At 42.1% G+C, this 17,816-nt stretch overlaps 1 long non-coding RNA gene across 1 annotated transcript in view; it reads left to right on the forward strand.

The window, feature by feature from the left end:
- Nucleotides 1-3,796: 3,796 nt before the first annotated feature.
- The window catches only part of LOC137286679 (uncharacterized), a 178,027-nt gene continuing 164,007 nt past the window's right edge, over nt 3,797-17,816 (forward strand). The window contains exons 1-2 of the long non-coding RNA XR_010956999.1: nt 3,797-3,867; nt 4,224-4,326. This is a non-coding gene — a long non-coding RNA (uncharacterized lncRNA). The remainder of the gene's footprint in view (nt 3,868-4,223; nt 4,327-17,816) is intronic.

Here is a 17,816-nt window from a genome sequence, read left to right on the forward strand (position 1 = left end):
CGCACCACTTTGAAGACTGACCATTAGGTGCACACTCCCAAGGTGTGGGTTCGAATCCTTAAACGGGTGGACAGACCGGGAACGAAACACGTTGGACAAGCAAGATATTGAACGGGTATACGGACCAGGGGCGAAGTGTGTCGATAGGACAGAAACCAAAAGGGGTGTACAGTCCAGGGGCTAAATGGGTGGATAGTGCAGAAAACAAACGGGTATACAGACCAGGGGCTAATTGGGTGGATAGAGCAAAAACCGAAAGTGTACACAGACCAGGGGCTAATTGGGTGGATAGTGCAGAAACCAAAAGGGTATACAGACCAAGGGTTAAGTGGGTGGACAAACCAGATACTACACGGTTGTACAGCCAAGGGGCGAAATGGATGAACAGGGCAGAAAACACGGGTGATATTTTAAACGAGGATACAGTGTGTGTGTGTGTGTGTGTGTGTGTGTGTGTGTGTGTGTGTGTGTGTGTGTGTGTGTGTGTGTGTGTGTGTGTGTGTGTGTGTGTGTGTGTGTGTGTGTGTGTGTGTGTGTGTGTTGTGTGTGTGTGTGTTGTGTGTGTGTGTGTTGTGTGTGTGTTTTCGATGCCCGGTTTTTGAAATGTGGTAAACGAGATATTGGTCATGACAACACATTGGGCATATAACATTTCTAACAAAACTGCACAAATAAGAAATGACCTCAATCATTTGGTACCTGTTGGATAATATCATATAAAATATTTTATAAAAAAAAATATCATATAAAATATGTTCAGTATAATAGTGGATGACTTTACATCATAATCAACAGTCAAAGATTTGGATTGCTTGATACATATTTTGACGGGGGCTGTTTTTTAAGGACACCCTCATTATACTCTTTCAAACACATTGTGTCCATACATCCAAGCTAGTACTATTTATAAACTACTGCGAGCTGACACTTGCTCTAATGATTACGTCTTCAACAAGCACTTTATTTTTTAGTTTGATTCTGGCCTATCTCAAACACAGAGAAATGTCTCTTGTTTATTTTATGTCCAGAAGTTTGTTGCAGATTTTAAATGTTTTTGCAATTGTAGAAATTTTACACTTTCATGAAACTCGTGAATTGCATTGGTATCTAACCCACTTTCGCTTAGATACCAAACCGTTCATTCGTTTCATAGAGACGGTTTTACAAGGCACATGTTTTAGTATTCTCTATATGTCATCTGGCGTTTAAAAAATCAGCAACGTCTCGTCTCACTCACTCACCATTGAACATGGTAGCAAGATAAAGAACAACGATTTACAGTGCTGTAATAATTTTTAATCAGCCCTATTTTGATAATAAGATAACCTCGTTGTAGTATAAGGTTACGGTATTTTAATCTGTCAGGTGACTGCGAGACAGAAGGTTGCCACAAAGGTCAGGCTTGAAACCGACGTTACTGACTACCCTGAAATCAAACAAAGGGAGTCAGTTAACTACCCCAAACATACAGACAGACAAACAAATTAAGCATACCATTGAAGACCACCAGCAAAGACTGCATGCATATGTGTATTGTGTGACAGGGGAGTTCCAGTTGCGCTGATTCCAGGAAGCGCTTTGCTGAGTGGCACCGTAATCCATTTATCAAATCTGGTTCGAATCCAAAAATGAGCCATGTTTACCTTAGATTTGTCAGAACCATATTAATGGTTGTGGGTTTCACTCAGTTCTTATTAGGTATAGGTAGGTAATTGCATTAGGTAATCCCAAGTATTCTCGTGCCTCCGTTTCCTATCTTCCTAAAACTATGACTTACCTGGATTGTTGTTTAACAATCAAACCAAAATCACTCTCTCACTCTGTTTCTATGGAAATGTGTTGAAAACATGTGGTGTGAGTTGTGCATTGGTTTGACAGATAATGAATTTTGGGGTGGTTTTGTGTTCAACCTACTTAGACATTTACAGCTGACAGCTTTATTGTGTGTGTTTCAATCAGTCAAAAGGAAATGCCTTTCTATTTGAGTGTGGTCTTAACATACTGCAACAGTCCAGCAATATCACGGCGGTGGATACCAGAAAGTGTGCTTCACACATTGCACTTATGTGGGGAATCGAACCCGGTTCTTCGGGGTGACGAGCGAACGTTTTTACCACTAGGCTCGACCCCACCGTCCCCAGTTCTGTTTGAAATAACTTCTGTCGGTCTCTATTCTTTACCCACTCACATGTTCTTTATAAATATACCATCTGGCTTTTGAAAAATCGGCAGTGTCTCGTCTCACTCACCATTGAACACGGCAGCAAGATAAAGAGCAACGTTTACAGTGTTTTCTCTGTATGTCACTTACTCAGCGCTTACTTTATTTATTACTTACCCGTCTTTTCTTGTCTGCAGCTGGTGGCAGCACCAACAGCGACTTACTGACACCAACCCTCCTCCAGCTTCTTCAATACACCAACCAAGGAAACAATTCAAGAGGCTTGGGAAATTCCTGGAAATTCCAGAGCAAGATGTAAGATTACCTGAAATTTACTGATATTTACTGTCGTGTTTGCTGTCACGATTGTATACACCATTGTGTAAAACCTGTTTTCGTGTGAACGTATGACCATATCTGTCCACTCTCTTTGTTTATTAATCTTACTTTTCCTGGGGAAAGCATGATATCAGTGCTATGTGATAAAGGAGGAAATTGAATTATATCACCACCTTCCTCCTTTGCATGAATAATAACTTGGAAGGTGAGCTTCGTATTGGCGTCCTCGATGGACTGAGGTTCATTTGACTCTTGGGGCCGTCCTTCACAACAGCAATTCCGTGGAGAGCAGTCACTTATTCAGGTAACGCTAATGTTATGATAGTTTGTCTCTATATATGAGACGCCTGAGGTCCAGGTGAGAATTGGTCTGCTTGTGGTGTCCAACGGGATCACTTGGTCTGTCTCGTGGACACATGTCATTGTGTCCTATGTAGATGGATGCTCATGATGTCAGTCACTAGATTGTCTGATTCTGTACAGGCCGTCGCCCTATCGCTGTAATATTGATGAGTGGGGCGTTAAACAGCACTCAAACTAGGAGCAGAAATTTAGGTCAATGGCTGGTTAGTTCGCCCGTGGTACCCGTGACAGAGTTCTCACAAATCACATACAATCATCACAGTCCCCATATATTATGTGAGGTAGGTATGTATGTATGTAGGTAGGTAGGTAGGTAGGTAGGTAGGTAGGTAGGTAGGTAGGTAGGTAGGTAGGTTGCAATAATCCAAGCAATTTCATTTGAGGATACTAGAAATGGACGTCACAATTTGCAGCCTCATTACGAATCAATCGGCGGCGTGACTGGCAAACGTACGAACCAGTAGGCTATCTCTCCACCCTTACGAGGTTTGATACAAGCGGGACCAGAGACCATGTCCATACAGTTGTCTATTATATGATCTCTATCGGTATGGACTATGCATATGCGTACACGGTCCGTCGTCTTAATGTTAATCTCAATAACGTGCGTTCGCTGTCTTCTTACTAACCGAACACTGACAAAATGTGCATTTTGTTTTACTTGCAGGTGGTCATGGGAGTGAAGTCTAAACTCATCGTTGCCTGCCTGGTGATGTCCGTCATTTTACAGATGGCGTCTACAGATAATGACGGGATTAGAAAGCCAGTGGCTTCAAAAGTTAGTCGAAAAAAGAAGTCTATTGGAAGCATTATCTCTGGAATCGGCGGTGCGATAAGTACTGTAATACCATTTGTGAGAGATCTTTTAGGTGGTCGTCGAGCAGATACGGAAAGGAATGTAGGAGAGATGAAGAGGACGATGGAAGCAGAGAAGATGACAGAGGAGCTGCATTGTAGAGCTGAGATGCTGCTGGCTGTCCTCGAAGCTAAGCTTCAGATGGATGGTAAGTTGTCTTTTTAGGGACAAGAGTCCCTCCCCATAAAGCCATCCTAGCGCTAACATGATCATATACATATATTACCAGTTTTACCTTGTGTGATGTCAGTGAGTAATAGGGATCGGCTGGTCAGGTCCTTTAACACGATTGATGCATGAAATCGATACCCAATTACACAGATCGAATGTACCGATAGTATAGATCATGGGTGTATCTGGTCATCATTTCGATGAATTCGAATTGTGCCTTTTTACATCAAAGTGACAACTTCAGATTCGAGGTTTTGTAATTTCTTCAACGTTCCTGTATTTGGCAAAAATAATGTCCCATGATGTTTGAGGTTGAACTTCTATTTTCTACAGCTTCATCTGCTACTGTCTGCAGCTGCAGCTGGTTGATGGTGTCTTGTGCCACCTTGCTGGTGGCTCTCAATCTGCCCCGACACGTGCTCTGAAATACCCGTGTGTCCATACAGCCGCTGAGCTACGAAGGCTGCTTCTTTGCCTAAAGCTTTGACAACACCCACAACTACACCATACGCTGAACGACTTCTACCGTATACAGGATTCGACATCTTTAACTTCATCACCGCTCAATGTACGCTCACCGTACGCTCACCGTACCTTTCTTGATTGGACAATATCATCCTCATTGCTACCCGCTGAACGGCCTCTGCCGCACACAGACCACGACACCGTCCACTTCAACACCATTCGGTGAACTGTCACTGCAGTATACAGGCTTCGACAACACTCACTCACTAGACGTGCTCATTTGGTCATCCGGACAAGTGTGATGACGAATATTGACAAACTCGACATTTGTCAAACTGGAACTTTGTTATTCTGGAATGTGTGAAGGAGGATGTTGACTAATTAGGAATTTGTTAATCCGGAAACATGTTAATCCGAAGATGTGTGGAGAAGGATGTTTACTATTCAACAATGTGTTAAACTGGAAATTTGTTAATCTGGGCAAGTATATAGGAGATGTGCTGGTAAGGTATACTTGCTTATGAGGAATTAAACAGGAAATGGACAATCCGAGCCATTCTTTATTATGAACAATATTCATGTGAGTTCTAACACAGAGTAAACACATCAATATGACCTGTCCTAGAGTCGTTGAAGCATACTACTTCCACTTCCCCCAGCCATTGCGGAGAAGGAGAAAACCTTCTTTGCTTCTATGCGTTCGGAGACCAAGCTCCTGTCTAACTTCAATAAAGCTTCAGTAAAGCTTTACGGAGTTCTTAGTCTTTTATTTCGTGTCCCGTATGTGTACGTTTATTAAAGTACATTCGAAACATTTGTCAGCATCTAGACCTATAGATTGCATAATGACATTTGTTAACTCGATTTTCTGTCAACAGTCAATGAGTTATTTACAGTTTCAGACAAGTGCCATATCGACATTCAGACATGTCGAGTTTCGAATGTCCCTGTCTTATTGTACTCTGCAAAGGACAATGGAAGGGACTATAAGTAACAGACCTTTTGACTAAACGGGTGGACAGACCAGGGACTAGACGTGTGGACAGACCAGGGACTAAACGGGTGGACAGACCAGGTACTAAACGGGTGAACAGATCAGGGACAAAACGGGTGGACAAAACGGGGACTAAAGACTAAAGTGGTGGACAGGCCGGGAACTGAACGGGTGAACAGGCCATAGACTGAACGGGTGGACTAAACGTGTGGAACGATCAGGGGCGGGCAAACCAGGGACTAAACAGGTATACAGAACCAGGGACTATACGGTGCGAGAGAGCGAGAGCTTTATTCTGCCTAAAATGTACACATGCAGTGATAACACATATTGTCGATACAATCACATTTGTTCTGCCACGCACCACTTTGAAGACTGACCATTAGGTGCACACTCCCAAGGTGTGGGTTCGAATCCTTAAACGGGTGGACAGACCGGGAACGAAACACGTTGGACAAGCAAGATATTGAACGGGTATACGGACCAGGGGCGAAGTGTGTGGATAGGACAGAAACCAAAAGGGGTGTACAGTCCAGGGGCTAAATGGGTGGATAGTGCAGAAAACAAACGGGTATACAGACCAGGGGCTAATTGGGTGGATAGAGCAAAAACCGAAAGTGTACACAGACCAGGGGCTAATTGGGTGGATAGTGCAGAAACCAAAAGGGTATACAGACCAAGGGTTAAGTGGGTGGACAAACCAGATACTACACGGTTGTACAGCCAAGGGGCGAAATGGATGAACAGGGCAGAAAACACGGGTGATATTTTAAACGAGGATACAGTGTGTGTGTGTGTGTGTGTGTGTGTGTGTGTGTGTGTGTGTGTGTGTGTGTGTGTGTGTGTGTGTGTGTGTGTGTGTGTGTGTGTGTGTGTTGTGTGTGTTGTGTGTGTGTGTGTTGTGTGTGTGTGTGTTGTGTGTGTGTTTTCGATGCCCGGTTTTTGAAATGTGGTAAACGAGATATTGGTCATGACAACACATTGGGCATATAACATTTCTAACAAAACTGCACAAAAAAGAAATGACCTCAATCATTTGGTACCTGTTGGATAATATCATATAAAATATTTTATAAAAAAAAATATCATATAAAATATGTTCAGTATAATAGTGGATGACTTTACATCATAATCAACAGTCAAAGATTTGGATTGCTTGATACATATTTTGACGGGGGCTGTTTTTTAAGGACACCCTCATTATACTCTTTCAAACACATTGTGTCCATACATCCAAGCTAGTACTATTTATAAACTACTGCGAGCTGACACTTGCTCTAATGATTACGTCTTCAACAAGCACTTTATTTTTTAGTTTGATTCTGGCCTATCTCAAACACAGAGAAATGTCTCTTGTTTATTTTATGTCCAGAAGTTTGTTGCAGATTTTAAATGTTTTTGCAATTGTAGAAATTTTACACTTTCATGAAACTCGTGAATTGCATTGGTATCTAACCCACTTTCTCTTACATACCAAACCGTTCATTCGTTTCATAGAGACGGTTTTACAAGGCACATGTTTTAGTATTCTCTATATGTCATCTGGCGTTTAAAAAATCAGCAACGTCTCGTCTCACTCACTCACCATTGAACATGGTAGCAAGATAAAGAACAACGATTTACAGTGCTGTAATAATTTTTAATCAGCCCTATTTTGATAATAAGATAACCTCGTTGTAGTATAAGGTTACGGTATTTTAATCTGTCAGGTGACTGCGAGACAGAAGGTTGCCACAAAGGTCAGGCTTGAAACCGACGTTACTGACTACCCTGAAATCAAACAAAGGGAGTCAGTTAACTACCCCAAACATACAGACAGACAAACAAATTAAGCATACCATTGAAGACCACCAGCAAAGACTGCATGCATATGTGTATTGTGTGACAGGGGAGTTCCAGTTGCGCTGATTCCAGGAAGCGCTTTGCTGAGTGGCACCGTAATCCATTTATCAAATCTGGTTCGAATCCAAAAATGAGCCATGTTTACCTTAGATTTGTCAGAACCATATTAATGGTTGTGGGTTTCACTCAGTTCTTATTAGGTATAGGTAGGTAATTGCATTAGGTAATCCCAAGTATTCTCGTGCCTCCGTTTCCTATCTTCCTAAAACTATGACTTACCTGGATTGTTGTTTAACAATCAAACCAAAATCACTCTCTCACTCTGTTTCTATGGAGATTGTGTTGAAAACATGTGGTGTGAGTTGTGCATTGGTTTGACAGATAATGAATTTTGGGGTGGTTTTGTGTTCAACCTACTTAGACATTTACAGCTGACAGCTTTATTGTGTGTGTTTCAATCAGTCAAAAGGAAATGCCTTTCTATTTGAGTGTGGTCTTAACATACTGCAACAGTCCAGCAATATCACGGCGGTGGATACCAGAAAGTGTGCTTCACACATTGCACTTATGTGGGGAATCGAACCCGGTTCTTCGGGGTGACGAGCGAACGTTTTTACCACTAGGCTCGACCCCACCGTCCCCAGTTCTGTTTGAAATAACTTCTGTCGGTCTCTATTCTTTACCCACTCACATGTTCTTTATAAATATACCATCTGGCTTTTGAAAAATCGGCAGTGTCTCGTCTCACTCACCATTGAACACGGCAGCAAGATAAAGAGCAACGTTTACAGTGTTTTCTCTGTATGTCACTTACTCAGCGCTTACTTTATTTATTACTTACCCGTCTTTTCTTGTCTGCAGCTGGTGGCAGCACCAACAGCGACTTACTGACACCAACCCTCCTCCAGCTTCTTCAATACACCAACCAAGGAAACAATTCAAGAGGCTTGGGAAATTCCTGGAAATTCCAGAGCAAGATGTAAGATTACCTGAAATTTACTGATATTTACTGTCGTGTTTGCTGTCACGATTGTATACACCATTGTGTAAAACCTGTTTTCGTGTGAACGTATGACCATATCTGTCCACTCTCTTTGTTTATTAATCTTACTTTTCCTGGGGAAAGCATGATATCAGTGCTATGTGATAAAGGAGGAAATTGAATTATATCACCACCTTCCTCCTTTGCATGAATAATAACTTGGAAGGTGAGCTTCGTATTGGCGTCCTCGATGGACTGAGGTTCATTTGACTCTTGGGGCCGTCCTTCACAACAGCAATTCCGTGGAGAGCAGTCACTTATTCAGGTAACGCTAATGTTATGATAGTTTGTCTCTATATATGAGACGCCTGAGGTCCAGGTGAGAATTGGTCTGCTTGTGGTGTCCAACGGGATCACTTGGTCTGTCTCGTGGACACATGTCATTGTGTCCTATGTAGATGGATGCTCATGATGTCAGTCACTAGATTGTCTGATTCTGTACAGGCCGTCGCCCTATCGCTGTAATATTGATGAGTGGGGCGTTAAACAGCACTCAAACTAGGAGCAGAAATTTAGGTCAATGGCTGGTTAGTTCGCCCGTGGTACCCGTGACAGAGTTCTCACAAATCACATACAATCATCACAGTCCCCATATATTATGTGAGGTAGGTATGTATGTATGTAGGTAGGTAGGTAGGTAGGTAGGTAGGTAGGTAGGTAGGTAGGTAGGTAGGTTGCAATAATCCAAGCAATTTCATTTGAGGATACTAGAAATGGACGTCACAATTTGCAGCCTCATTACGAATCAATCGGCGGCGTGACTGGCAAACGTACGAACCAGTAGGCTATCTCTCCACCCTTACGAGGTTTGATACAAGCGGGATCAGAGACCATGTCCATACAGTTGTCTATTATATGATCTCTATCGGTATGGACTATGCATATGCGTACACGGTCCGTCGTCTTAATGTTAATCTCAATAACGTGCGTTCGCTGTCTTCTTACTAACCGAACACTGACAAAATGTGCATTTTGTTTTACTTGCAGGTGGTCATGGGAGTGAAGTCTAAACTCATCGTTGCCTGCCTGGTGATGTCCGTCATTTTACAGATGGCGTCTACAGATAATGACGGGATTAGAAAGCCAGTGGCTTCAAAAGTTAGTCGAAAAAAGAAGTCTATTGGAAGCATTATCTCTGGAATCGGCGGTGCGATAAGTACTGTAATACCATTTGTGAGAGATCTTTTAGGTGGTCGTCGAGCAGATACGGAAAGGAATGTAGGAGAGATGAAGAGGACGATGGAAGCAGAGAAGATGACAGAGGAGCTGCATTGTAGAGCTGAGATGCTGCTGGCTGTCCTCGAAGCTAAGCTTCAGATGGATGGTAAGTTGTCTTTTTAGGGACAAGAGTCCCTCCCCATAAAGCCATCCTAGCGCTAACATGATCATATACATATATTACCAGTTTTACCTTGTGTGATGTCAGTGAGTAATAGGGATCGGCTGGTCAGATCCTTTAACACGATTGATGCATGAAATCGATACCCAATTACACAGATCGAATGTACCGATAGTATAGATCATGGGTGTATCTGGTCATCATTTCGATGAATTCGAATTGTGCCTTTTTACATCAAAGTGACAACTTCAGATTCGAGGTTTTGTAATTTCTTCAACGTTCTTGTATTTGGCAAAAATAATGTCCCATGATGTTTGAGGTTGAACTTCTATTTTCTACAGCTTCATCTGCTACTGTCTGCAGCTGCAGCTGGTTGATGGTGTCTTGTGCCACCTTGCACTTCATCACCGCTCAGTGTTCGCTCACCGTACGCTCACCGTACCTTCCTTGATTGGACAACGTCATCCTCCACGCTACCCGCTGAACGACATGCCGTATACAGACCACGACACCGTCCACGTCAACACACTTAACTGAACTTACTCATCAGAACATTTTTTGAACTGGAAAAGATAGTATTTGTAAAACTTTGTTAATCCGGACATTTGTCATTCCGACCATTTGTTATAATGAACGATCTTCATTGAACACAACAATGTGGACTGCTCCACGGCCGTTAAACCAGACTATTTGCAAATTCCCGACCATTGCTTCTAATAAATGTTTGTACCCTTGAAGAATAAGCATTTTCTAACTTTATTAAAGCTTTAACTATACGGTGTTGTTCGTCGTTCATTTCGTCATCCATATGTACACGTAAATGTAAGTACATTCAGAACATTTGCCATTGTCTAGGCCTTTACATGCGCTAGTGACATTTCGCGATCGTTCTCTTGATTTGTCTGTAAACAGAAATGAGGTCGAGTTATTTACAGTTATAAACAAGTGCCACTAAACTGGTTGACAGAACAGGGACTAAACGGGTGGACAGACTGGGGACTAAACGGGTGGAGATACTGGGGACTAAACGGCTGGACAAACCAGGAAACTAAACGCGTGGTCAGGCTGGGGACTAAACGGGTGGTCAGAAGGGGACTAAACGGGTGGAGATTCAGGGGACTAAACGGATGGACTGAGCAGAAACTTAAAGGGTGGACAGACCAGGGAACTAAACGGGTGGACAGACCAGGGAACTAAACGGGTGGTCAGACCAGGGACTAAACGGGTGGAGATACTGGGGACTAAACGGATGGACTGAGCAGAAACTAAAAGGGTGGACAGACCAGGAACTAAATGGGTGGACAGACCAGGGAACTAAACGGGTGGTCAGACCAGGGACTAAACGGGTGGAGATACTGGGGACTAAACGGATGGACTGAGCAGAAGCTAAAAGGGTGGACAGACCAGGAACTAAATGGGTGGACAGACGGGGGACTAAACATATAAACAGGCCGGAAACTAAAAGGGTGGTCAGACCAGGTACTACACGTGTGTGCAGGCCGGTAACTAAACGGATGGACAGAGCGGAAACTAAAAGGGTGGGCAGACAGGGGACTATAGAGGTGGACAAACATCATTGTTTTTTGGAAGTAGTTTAGACTAGACGAGACTAGACTAGACGAGATTAAATTAGATTAGATTAGATTAGATTAGATTAGATTAGATTAGACTAGATTAGATTAGATTAGATTAGAAACAGGAATGACGTTTTAACACGTTTAGGATCTAACCTCGCGGTTAGGGAAAAGACAAACAGATATAGCTTTTAACACAATTCTAAACACGATTGGTGCACGTAACATAGAGTGATCAACAGCATGAGCATCGATCTTCGCTTTTGGGAGACGATGACATGTGTCAACCAAGTCAGCGAGCCTGACATACCCGACCCCGTTAGTCCTACGACAAGCATGCGATGCTGAACACCGGGTATTCAGAGGTACGTCATGGAGTACAATTTGCAGTTTGGTGTCTCGCCTACTTTCTTAAAGTGGTGTGTTCATAATTCTATCATTCTACCTCTTCAGAGGTATATAATCAGTATATATGTTCACAAAGTTCCTAATAACGCGTTGAGGTAGAATGGAATTAAACATACTGTGTTCAGTTTTTAATCAAACTTAGAACCGTTATATTATAATTTCGAACACATGGCGTGGGGTTTTAAGCATGAAATTCTTTTATCTCCTAAATATAATCTCCACAAAATATAAACGTATGGGTGTATTTTGACGAATTTAATCTGCTAACTTTAAAGTGAGATAACACATGTAGGTCCAGTTGCAGACAAATGTCACCATGTTAAAGATCAAATGTCTGTTGAAATGTTAAGTTCATAACGTGTTCAATAAGAGAAGGCACCGATCGCAGTTGGGTGTTGTCTTCAGCAACTGTTGTGGCCACCATGAGCCTCCCAAAACCGATATGCATCGTCTCGGCATGGAGTGGATAAGTCTTTGAATTTTAACATCTGGTCCAAATACTCTTGTGTGATGGGGGCTAAAATTTGAACAAACATGAAATGGTTGATGTATTCAATGGTTATGGCAGCTGTGTAGCCGACCTTAAGTCTGCAGCATGTTGGTAACTGATGATAGCATCGGAAGTGTTTGACAAAGCTAATGAAAGATGACGAGAATCAGCAGATCCCGGGGTTACTCTGGGTTTACCGGAAACAAGGTCTGTTTTTATGAAAGACAATCCTTGCTTCATTTTTGATGTTACGAACAAGTGAGTTTAGTTTTACGCCGCTTTTTTGCAAAATTCCAGCAATATCATGGAGGGCGACACCAGAAATGGGCTTCATATATTGCACACATGTAGAGAATCGAACCTGGGTCTTCGGCGTGACGAGCAAACACTATAACTACCAGGCTCTGTCTCCCCGCCGTAAAGTGCATGGTTATACAACATATAAACAACATAAATATCACAAACAATTTATTGAATAATGTTAATGAACGATGTTCGCCATTATTTAATTTGGATTAGGTATTTAAAACGAGGGAAGAGAAATGGGAGGACACAATATAGCCTATTCTGATGTCACTCAAATACTGTATAATTATTTTAACAGAAATTTATTATCATCAGGAAACATGCTAATTTGAGACTCTTCAAAAAAAGAACAACGTTTAAGATATTTTAGAAGAATATATTACATTGGTTCCCGCCATCGAGTTACAAATACAGTAGTATCTAAAAGTTATTTATTTTTCTGTTGCCTCTCGAGCTGTGACAGCCCGGGTTAGAATTCAGAATTCAGAATTCTTCTGCAACGCATGCTTTTCGCCAGAGCCAACTTATGGAATCGGGTGTTCAGGCTCTCTGGCATGGCTGACACAGTCACATCGTAGATTTTTGAAGAGCGTTTCATTTGGTGAACAGGACAAAGTTATGATTGGTATTAAATTACAAGGGCGTGTCTCCTACAATGTGGATCTGAGTCCGATCCACCTATATTTGTGTCAAATCTTGTGTTAAATCCGAAATGTTCCAGTGTAATATCGGAGCACGTCAGGGGTGTGTTTTAAGTCCCTTCCTATTTTCTATTTTTATAGATGATTTGGCTAGTGAAATTAAGATTTCTTTTATCCTGAAATACAGATGCACCGAGATGCACACAGACCACGACAGCGTCCACTTCAACACCTTTCGGTGAACTGTCACTGCAGTATACAGGCTTCGACAACACTCACTCACTAGACGTGCTCATTTGGTCATCCGGACAAGTGTGATGACGAATATTGACTAATTCGACATTTGTCAAACTGGAACTTTGTTATTCTGGAAAGTGTGAAGAAGGATGTTGATTAATTAGGAGTTTGTTAATCCGGAAACATGTTAATCCGAAGATGTGTGGAGAAGGATGTTTACTATTCAACAATGTGTTAAACTGGAAATTTGTTAATCTGGGCAAGTATATAGGAGATGTGCTGGTAAGGTATACTTGCTTATGAGGAATTAAACAGGAAATGGTCAATCCGAGCCATTCTTTATTATGAACAATATTCATGTGAGTTCTAACACAGAGTAAACACATCAATATGACCTGTCCTAGAGTCGTTGAAGCATACTACTTCCACTTCCCCCAGCCATTGCGGAGAAGGAGAAAACCTTCTTTGCTTCTATGCGTTCGGAGACCAAGCTCCTGTCTAACTTCGATAAAGCTTCAGTAAAGCTTTACGGAGTTCTTAGTCTTTTATTTCGTGTCCCGTATGTGTACGTTTATTAAAGTACATTCGAAACATTTGTCAGCATCTAGACCTATAGATTGCATAATGACATTTGTTAACTCGATTTTCTGTCAACAGTCAATGAGTTATTTACAAGTTTCAGACAAGTGCCATATCGACATTCAGACATGTCGAGTTTCGAATGTCCCTGTCTTATTGTACTCTGCAAAGGACAATCGAAGGGACTATAAGTAACAGACCTTTTGACTAAACGGGTGGACAGACCAGGGACTAGACGTGTGGACAGACCAGGGACTAAACGGGTGGACAGACCAGGTACTAAACGGGTGGACAGATCAGGGACTAAACGGGTGGACAAAACGGGGACTAAAGACTAAAGTGGTGGACAGGCCGGGAACTGAACGGGTGAACAGGCCAAAGACTGAACGGGTGGACTAACCGTGTGGAACGATCAGGGGCGGGCAGACCAGGGACTAAACAGGTATACAGAACCAGGGACTATACGGTGCGAGAGAGCGAGAGCTTTATTCTGCCTAAAATCGAGTCAATGTACACATGCAGTGATAACACATATTGTCCATACAGTCACATTTGTCCTGCCACGCACCGCTTTGTAGACTGGCCATTAGGTGCCCGACTCCCAAGGTGTGGGTTCGAATCCTTAAACGGTTGGACAGACCGGGAACGAAACACGTTGGACAAGCAAGATATTGAACGGGTATACGGACCAGGGGCGAAGTGTGTGGATAGGACAGAAACCAAAAGGGGTGTACAGTCCAGGGGCTAAATGGGTGGATAGAGCAAAAACCAAAAGGGTACACAGACCAGGGGCTAATTGGGTGGATAGTGCAGAAAACAAAAGGGTATACAAACCAAGGGTTAAGTGGGTGGACAAACCAGATACTAAACGGTTGTACAGCCAAGGGGCGAAATGGATGAACAGGGCAGAAAACACGGGTGATATTTTAAACGAGGATACAGATATAGTCCATTTTAGTATCATCCAATTACTGTATAATGCTTTTATCAATAATATCTTATCATAAGGATAAATGCTAATTTCAGATATGGTACAAAGATATGGATGCATAACATCAACAATTGTTCTGTCCCAGACTCTCTCTGGTGGTGGTGGTGGTGGTGGTGGTGGTGGTGGTGGTGTGTGTGTGTGTGTGTGTGTGTGTGTGTGTGTGCGTGCATGCGTGCGTGCGTTGTGTTGTGTGTGTGTGTTGTGTGTGTGTGTGTGTGTGTGTGTGTGTGTGTGTGTGTGTGTGTGTGTGTGTGTGTGTGTGTGTGTGTGTGTGTGTGTGTGTGTGTGTGTGTGTGTGTGTGTGTGTGAATGAAATATAGTTGACCTAACCAACCCGGTTTTTGAAATGTGGTAAACGAGATATTGGTCATGACAACACATTGGGCATATAACATTTCTAACAAAACTGCACAAATAATAAATGACCTCAATCATTTGGTACCTGTTGGATAATATCATATAAAATATGTTCAGTAGAATAGTGGATGACTTTACATCATATTCAACAGTCAAAGATTTGGATTGCTTGATACATATTTTGACGGGGGCTGTTTTTTAAGGACACCCTCATTATACTCTTTCAAACACATTGTGTCCATACATCCAAGCTAGTACTATTTATAAACTACTGCGAGCTGACACTTGCTCTAATGATTACGTCTTCAACAAGCACTTTATTTTTTAGTTTGATTCTGGCCTATCTCAAACACAGAGAAATGTCTCTTGTTTATTTTATGTCCAGAAGTTTATTGCAGATTTTAAATGTTTTTGCAATTGTAGAAATTTTACACTTTCATGAAACTCGTGAATTGCATTGGTATCTAACCCACTTTCTCTCAGATACCAAACCATTTATTCGTTTCATAGAGACGGTTTTACAAGGGACATGTTTTAGTATTCTCTATATGTCATCTGGCGTTTAAAAAATCAGCAACGTCTCGTCTCACTCACTCACCATTGAACATGGTAGCAAGATAAAGAACAACGATTTACAGTGCTGTAATAATTTTTAATCAGCCCTATTTTGATAATAAGATAACCTCGTTGTAGTATAAGGTTACGGTATTTTAATCTGTCAGGTGACTGCGAGACAGAAGGTTGCCACAAAGGTCAGGCTTGAAACCGACGTTACTGACTACCCTGAAATCAAACAAAGGGAGTCAGTTAACTACCCCAAACATACAGACAGACAAACAAATTAAGCATACCATTGAAGACCACCAGCAAAGACTGCATGCATATGTGTATTGTGTGACAGGGGAGTTCCAGTTGCGCTGATTCCAGGAAGCGCTTTGCTGAGTGGCACCGTAATCCATTTATCAAATCTGGTTCGAATCCAAAAATGAGCCATGTTTACGTTAGATTTGTCAGAACCATATTAATGGTTGTGGGTTTCACTCAGTTCTTATACGTGCATTAGGTAATCCCAAGTGTTCTCGTGCCTCCATTTCCTATCTTCCTAAAACTATGACTTACCTGGATTGTTGTTTAACAATCAAACCAAAATCACTCTCTCACTCTGTTTCTATGGAAATGTGTTGAAAACATGTGGTGTGAGTTGTGCATTGGTTTGACAGATAATGAATTTTGGGGTGGTTTTGTGTTCAACCTACTTAGACATTTACAGCTGACAGCTTTATTGTGTGTGTTTCAATCAGTCAAAAGGAAATGTCTTTCTATTTGAGTGTGGTCTTAACATACTGCAACAGTCCAGCAATATCACGGCGGTGGATACCAGAAAGTGTGCTTCACACATTGCACTTATGTGGGGAATCGAACCCGGTTCTTCGGGGTGACGAGCGAACGTTTTTACCACTAGGCTCGACCCCACCGTCCCCAGTTCTGTTTGAAATAACTTCTGTCGGTCTCTATTCTTTACCCACTCACATGTTCTTTATAAATATACCATCTGGCTTTTGAAAAATCGGCAGTGTCTCGTCTCACTCACCACTGAACACGGCAGCAAGATAAAGAGCAACGTTTACAGTGTTTTCTCTGTATGTCACTTACTCAGCGCTTACTTTATTTATTACTTACCCGTCTTTTCTTGTCTGCAGCTGGTGGCAGCACCAACAGCGACTTACTGACACCAACCCTCCTCCAGCTTCTTCAATACACCAACCAAGGAAACAATTCAAGAGGCTTGGGAAATTCCTGGAAATTCCAGAGCAAGATGTAAGATTACCTGAAATTTACTGATATTTACTGTCGTGTTTGCTGTCACGATTGTATACACCATTGTGTAAAACCTGTTTTCGTGTGAACGTATGACCATATCTGTCCACTCTCTTTGTTTATTAATCTTACTTTTCCTGGGGAAAGCATGATATCAGTGCTATGTGATAAAGGAGGAAATTGAATTATATCACCACCTTCCTCCTTTGCATGAATAATAACTTGGAAGGTGAGCTTCGTATTGGCGTCCTCGATGGACTGAGGTTCATTTGACTCTTGGGGCCGTCCTTCACAACAGCAATTCCGTGGAGAGCAGTCACTTATTCAGGTAACGCTAATGTTATGATAGTTTGTCTCTATATATGAGACGCCTGAGGTCCAGGTGAGAATTGGTCTGCTTGTGGTGTCCAACGGGATCACTTGGTCAGTCTCGTGGACACATGTCATTGTATCCTATGTAGATGGATGCTCATGATGTCAGTCACTAGATTGTCTGATTCTGTACAGGCCGTCGCCCTATCGCTGTAATATTGATGAGTGGGGCGTTAAACAGCACTCAAACTAGGAGCAGAAATTTAGGTCAATGGCTGGTTAGTTCGCCCGTGGTACCCGTGACAGAGTTCTCACAAATCACATACAATCATCACAGTCCCCATATATTATGTGAGGTAGGTAGGTAGGTAGGTAGGTAGGTAGGTAGGTAGGTAGGTAGGTAGGTAGGTAGGTAGGTAGGTAGGTAGGTAGGTAGGTAGGTAGGTAGGTAGGTAGGTAGGTAGGTAGGTAGGTAGGTAGGTAGGTAGGTAGGTAGGTAGGTAGGTTGCAATAATCCAAGCAATTTCATTT

The sequence above is a fragment of the Haliotis asinina genome, chromosome 6, assembly GCF_037392515.1.
Source record: "Haliotis asinina isolate JCU_RB_2024 chromosome 6, JCU_Hal_asi_v2, whole genome shotgun sequence".
In the NCBI taxonomy this organism is placed as follows: Eukaryota; Metazoa; Mollusca; class Gastropoda; order Lepetellida; family Haliotidae; genus Haliotis; species Haliotis asinina.